Raw genomic sequence first — 6965 nt, 5'->3', positions numbered from 1 at the left:
AAGAAATAATTCATATCATGTCAGTTACACAGATGGGCAGCAGCCAGTGGCGGACAGTGACCCGGAAGAGACAAAGCATTGGAGGGGCACAGCATTGTTCACAAACAATACAGTGCCCCTCCAATGCTTTGTCTCCTCCGGGTCACGGTCCGCCACTGGCAGCAGCCCCTAGTCGGACAGACAAACTAAGTCGAACTGCTGTAAGAAAGTCATCCTAGATGCTCAGAGAATGTTTATTCTGTTCAGATTTTCTTGTTTATTTCATTATATTTCTGATCCATATCAAGAATGCCTAAGCTTCTTCCATGTAAAAGTCGCGAATTACAATGTACGTAAGAAAAATATCAAACCTTGCCATTATATATACATGTTAATGTGTACAGTGTTTATATGAATTTAGAGGTTTAGCTGTTTAGCCTGCTCGTGCATACTAGATTACCATAGATATTTAACTTATTTCATAGTTGGCTGTCCCCAATTAATATGAGGGTTTAGTTTCTGAAGTGCAAGACTGATTGTTTTGTTTTGTAAGAAAGATTCGAGTTTCGCAATTGATCATTACTAAATATAGTATTTGAGGTAGAGTAAATTTTTTTAGAAATCATTTTCAAAGCAATCATCGAAGTTGGCATTGCGGCCAAGATCACACCTTTATATTGCTGTGAATTGTTGCGCATTAACTATGTAGGTAGGTGTCCCTGCCAATGCGCAACGATTTGGGAGGGGGGGGAGGGGCATCAGTCACTATTGTGTAGTATGTTTGTAATTAGCTTGATACAAAATCAAAGCTGTATGAGCTTGACTTGCATTCAGAGGATTAATAGCAAATCAATATCCACAATCAATGAAAAAAAAAAGAATAAAACACCACAACTTGAGAAGTAGGGCATTTAAACTTGTGCTTCAATGTTAATTTAAAAAGTTCTATAACCGGAAAGTAATTAGCACATTGGCCTTTGTGAATTTCTATGTAGTTTGCATATTTTACCGCACTTTTGTCAGGTATGACGACTATTGTTTGAGCAAGACGGTGCATTCGCAAGCCTAATAATACGCAGAGTTGTGATTATACCGTACAATTATTACAATAACTTGTTCCTCATATTGGATTAGGACTCGATAAGAAATTAGTTTACCCTCTACAAAAGATTGCTGCATGGACTACATTGCAGCTCACTGACTCAAGGCATGACACCTAGCGATAATCCCGTGCCCAGAGGAGCGCTTCATTGACATTTTCATCCGACAAGTTGTCAGATCTGACAACTTTTGTATATTTTGATTTGGCTGAGAAGCACAGTTACTATGGTAACTGTCGGACAAAATGGGACTAGTCGGATGAAACATCTGACAAGTCCTTTCATGAAATACTCACCATATCTACAGTATCATGCAGCCCTTTCTCGTTATTTGCCTTTCAAGGAAAAGTCACGACGTCTTTGATAAGAGTAATTATCCAAGAAAAGCAATGTTGAATAACCACTTTTACAGTTCTATGCATACTGATTTTTTTTTTAAAAGATATTTCCAGATTCTTTCAAAACAATCGCAAAACCAAAGCCATGCAGTTTTTCTTTTGTATTTTTGCAAGAAAAAAAAACCCATTTGGGGCTTGTTTCATATGGTAACTTTGCCATTATGGTAATTACCATGGTAACATGGCTCAGCAGTCTATCAAAAGCAGTTTCCTTTCAATAATGGCAAAGTTAATCATAAGTTTTGTAAAATGGGTCACAGGTTTCATTTGGTGCATGGAGATTTCATATTGAGTTCCTTGTGTTTTTAACATGCATTTTTGTTAAAGTTGAGTATGTATATATCGAAATTCTATTTGTATAGACAGTAATTAAGGATCAGTACATGTCATATCAATAGTCTATTCAATATTTGTGATAATGGCGGAGTTTTTTTTTGCTAGGTAAGCTGATTGAAATGCTCATGCATAGTATGAAGTGTACAGATGATTAGATTTTATTATATTTTAGTACTACATATCAGCATATATGATTTTTGTATGAAAAAAAAACATGGAAATTAAATGAAATGCATAATTTGTATATTGCTAGGGAGAATCAAGATTTTGATTTTATCAAAGGGGTACCCCAGGCTGAAGATAATATGATTTGAGCAGATAGAGTATAATCCAACAACAACAAAATCACTGAAATTTCATCAAAATCGGACAAGGAATAACAGAGTTATGACATCTTAAAGTTCTGCATTATTTTGATGAAACAGTTTTTCATGAATACCGGTATGCAATGAGCAAGCTGATGATGTCATATCCCTACTTCTTTATGATTTTCTGAAATTTGTCCTTCAAATATGTCCAACTTGGATTGATTGGCTTTGACTCTTGACTTAATGAGTAAGATAATCATTGATGCAACTTATTTTGTTACATATGAACCATACATTTATCATGCATACATGTTTGAAAATGTGATTTTATTATCATTTCATGTGATAAAATGCGAAAAATGGAAATGAAAACACGATATCATCAGCCGACCTATTTCATATACACGACGGCGTGCATATAAAGGTTTTCAGAAAACATTGCAAAACTTTTTAATCAAATAACTTTATTTTGTTTAATATAAGATTTTGATGAAATTCTCAGCATTGTGTTTGGTGAATTTTACTCTACATATTGAGGTACAATTCTTTTCAGCCGGGGGTACCCCTTTATAAAGGGTAAATAAGAAGTGTGCTTTCACAGGGTACAATAATCATTATAGTGCAGGGGGCAGTTTCATAAAACTGTTCATAAAGTTATGAACTACCTCATAAGTGACTGTAATATGGCAGCCAATACGGTGTCTCAGTTACATAATAGTTGAAATGAAAATGCATAAATATATGCAGATGTTGATCCACATTTTAACTGTTATAATACATTTCATGGCTAAGCAAATTTTTTGCTGTAACTATATATTGAGATAAGTCATAAAGCAGTCAGTCATTTCTTAAATGAAAAAACAAAACAAAAACTGGGGGCTTATACTTTGAAATTCATATTGCAGTCATTCATTCAGTCATTTGTTAATTCATTTGTAACTTTAGGATCAGCTTTTATGAAACACCCCACTTGTACATGTTGTGTAGCCTTTCAAAGCAATATATGCAAGCAGCCAGTATAGATTCGTCCTGATCATGGAATGTTTGTCATCAGTGTTACTGATATAAAGTTTTATGAAACAGTGTCTTATGTTTTTTAATTAGATCATGGGCCCCGTTTCATGAAGGACTTGCAACTGTTGTAACTTTGCCATAATGGCAACTACCATGGTAACAGGGCTTAGTGGCCAATCATAATCAAGGTTTCCATGGTAGTTACCATAATGGCAAAGTTACAACAGTTGCAAATCCTGTATGAAAGGGGCCCCCGTTTTATAAAACTTGTTCTAATAACAAATTTGCAATGACAGTTAAAAGCTACTGAAATCGTTCAATTTGATTGGCTGATAGTAAACTTGCTATAGAAATTGTGCATTTGTTACTATAACAAGTCTTTATGAAATAGGACCCCAGTGTAGGTGTTTGCTGTCATTAGATATCAATGGCACGATTCATTAAACAAGAATGACCAGTGTATTCCTGGCTAGGTTTATGCATTTGGGAAAAAAGTCATTGTGAACTTGCCATCAAAATTTTCATCATTTACATAAAAATTGACTTGATTATTATCGCCATGTGGTATATCAGAATTTACGTAACATGCTTACGTTTCCAATGAAACACTAGCATCATGAACAACGTACACGCACAGACCCTGAAAGCAATTCAGACTTTTCATGTACGCTTAGACGTGATATGACCCAAGACCCATTTTCAAAGAGTAATATGATAATTTTTTTAATTGCTCACAAAGTGAAATTATCCCTTTAAGAATGATCTTTTATTGTGTCAAAGGCAAATTTGGTTCATGAGCAGGTCATCGACTGTAATTATACAGACTGTACTGTAGCAAATGAATATTAGATGAAATGGATATAGGGCCTAGATGAAATGGTTAATAGACTATAGACGCAATTAAATCAACATTGTTAGACAAACTGGTTGTAGACAAAATGGGACTACACCAAGTAGGATGAGACCAAACGGGCAGTAGACAATGTTTTTGTAAACCAATTTACCAAGGGATTGGGTTTTTTTTTTTTTTTTTAAACTTAGTGCTGGCTTTAAAGGTTTACCTACAGGTAAAGAATCCTGGGTTATATTCTAGGCAATTGTTTACTAAAATAGAAATTGAAAACATTTTGCAACGAGGCAGTACAAAATGCTCTTCTCTGTAAAAGTGGATTTTTCGTACAGCAAACACATGACTATCTCATCACAATTCTTAGTTTGGATATGCCCTTAGACTTTGTTGCGTGTTATAGGTAACTTGTCTTCTTTCTCTTCGAGCATATCCAAGCTATCTACTTCATATTCCAGATTTGACTGGGATTTTGCAGCCAGAATCTTTCAGAACCAAACATTTTACTTTTTCAGGTCAGTCACCTCCTCCCCAATGCTCTGTGCTCCCACCCCATTGCATCTACCGTCTAGCATTCCTCATCCATCTTCTCATAGATTTCTTCAATTTCTTTGTGTGGCCATCCCCTCCCTGTGCCACTTCCACATTATCATTTGGCACCCAAATTATACCCTGGCTTTCTTCATTTTGCTTTCTTCATTTGCTCCGCAGCATCCCCTCCCCCTCCTTGTGTAAATTTCCTCATCTCTTTCTCCCCATCTAGTATGGTTTCTCCTGATCTTCCCTCTTGTGCTTCTCCATTTCTGTTGCCTCTTCTTGTCTTTCTCCTCAACTGTTTCCTGCTGCTCAACCATCTTAGTCTCATTGCTGCCATCTTCCTCCTCTTATAGCAGATCAGGGTTCCATGACACAAAGGTTAGCGATTGATTGTACGCTGATTTTTACAATTGATTGTACAGTGTAATCAATCAAAGAAAAATGTTCTACGATCAAAGAAAAATGTTCTACGATCATTGCTAAGTGTTGTGTTACAGGCCCCAGATGTTACAGCCAATGGCATCAGAACTGCTGCCTGGTCTCTAAACATCTTTAATAGTGCATCTATTTCTTTGACGTTGAAGTCATTAAGATAAACATATTTATCAACTTCAATGACATATGCCAAGCAGAGCTCATAGTTTGCTATTGCATTCATGATTTTTTTTTTTTTTATGAAGAAAAAAATTAGTAGACGACTATAGCACTCTATTTTGATTTTCATAAATTAGTCATCAGCAATTGAAAAAAGAAGCCTCATTGCAAAATGTTTATGAGATGAAACTTATGCCACAGAGTCCACCAATGAATCCGACTGAACCAACTGATTGGATGTTGTAATACATTTGGTTGGTCTATAGAGTCAGTACACTGAAGAAAACTGTTATTTACATTTCTCTACTTATTTTCACCAGAATGGTGAATCAAACTTTTGCTTTACAGCCTTTCAATCCAAAATCCACTTGTATTAAGTTTTGGATATCACATTAAGGACAACATTTATAACAAAATTTGACTTCTGCAATCTTCCAGAATATTAATAGGCATGGTTGTTGTCAATTGCTTTAAGTTTTTCCCCTGTAGTTTACACAAAATCATTCATACAATATTGACAAAGAGTTCTACATGTCTCCTCTTGTAAGAATTAGAATTCTGAAGATTATCATGTGTGTTTTTGTGTGTTACGTTTTTAGATCAAATTATGCACAATCGAATGTTTACTCTGTGTTTTGGTTTGCTGTAAACTTGATCATTTACATCAAATTGTATGTACAAAATTCAACAGAATAAAAGATCTTACTTATATAATTGTGGGTGATCTCAATTGTGTTTGCTTGAAGTCTGGTTTGAAAATGGTGAGACAATGCACAGCAAGACATGTCCTGACAAGGAGGGATCAATCGCCCTGTTAATGCCAGTAAATGCATATTATACATAAACTGAACAAAGTTACAAGGACAAACTCGTGCATGACAATGATTTAAGTCATGATGGAATGATTTGTGTTATGTTTAAATGACTTCATCATGATCTCAGGTGTTGCATTGAATGATGGTATTGACTTGCATGAATCTGGACAAATTATTTTGTACTCCCTTAAGAGTTTGATCGATACACAATTATTTCCTTTTTTTTTCACCATTGGGACCAAAATGTATCGAGACATTGTACACAGAAATTCTGCTGAACTCTATTGCTGAGCATTGTGGCATACTGTATAACAAGCTTGTGACTTTGGAGTATACATGTAATATGATCAAACCGGCTATTGACCTGTACAGAAGGACCACATGTTTGGTATCCCTTTAAATAGTATTTTCCCTATGAAAAGTGTTACAGAATCCAGTTCATGAAGACCATTTTACTTGTCTCACTCCAGTCTTCTTTATCTACAGGTTTTATTGTACTGAAAAAAAAGGGAAATGTCTACTCGAAGGCAATCTGGCAAATAAAAGTAACATTGGTACTTGGTATAAAAAAAAAACAATAACTGGAAACGGATGGCGAAAGTTCTATAGAATTAGCACAAGGAAAAATACTTCCGGATGTTTGAATAGTGAGATGACAAAATCTGAAATTGGTTATTTCGTTAGAGCAATGTAATGCTCACTGGTAGATATTTAAACAGAGAAATTATTGTTTGGAAGGGGGGGTTGAGATTATTATCATCCCCTCTCTTGAATACAGCAATGTCACAATTCTCTGCAGGTAACGATGGTCCAATTTACTGTGACTTTGTTGTTCCACTGTTTGCTTTTATTTGAACCAGTATAGTATGAGCGGTAGCAGATTGGGGTTAAAGATGACATTTTAAAAAAAATTCAGTGTGTTGAGCAAATGTAGAAGTTATGTCAACAATGTATACCTATCTGGCTAATTTTAAATGTATACAACTGCCAGTTATCTTACTACCTGTCTGAATGTGTTTTCTGATTTTCACTTCTCT

The sequence above is a fragment of the Lytechinus pictus genome, chromosome 2 (assembly GCF_037042905.1).
Source record: "Lytechinus pictus isolate F3 Inbred chromosome 2, Lp3.0, whole genome shotgun sequence".
NCBI lineage: Eukaryota > Metazoa > Echinodermata > Echinoidea > Temnopleuroida > Toxopneustidae > Lytechinus > Lytechinus pictus.
The sequence above is the reverse complement of the archived record's forward strand: the minus strand, read 5'-3'. Positions refer to the sequence as shown.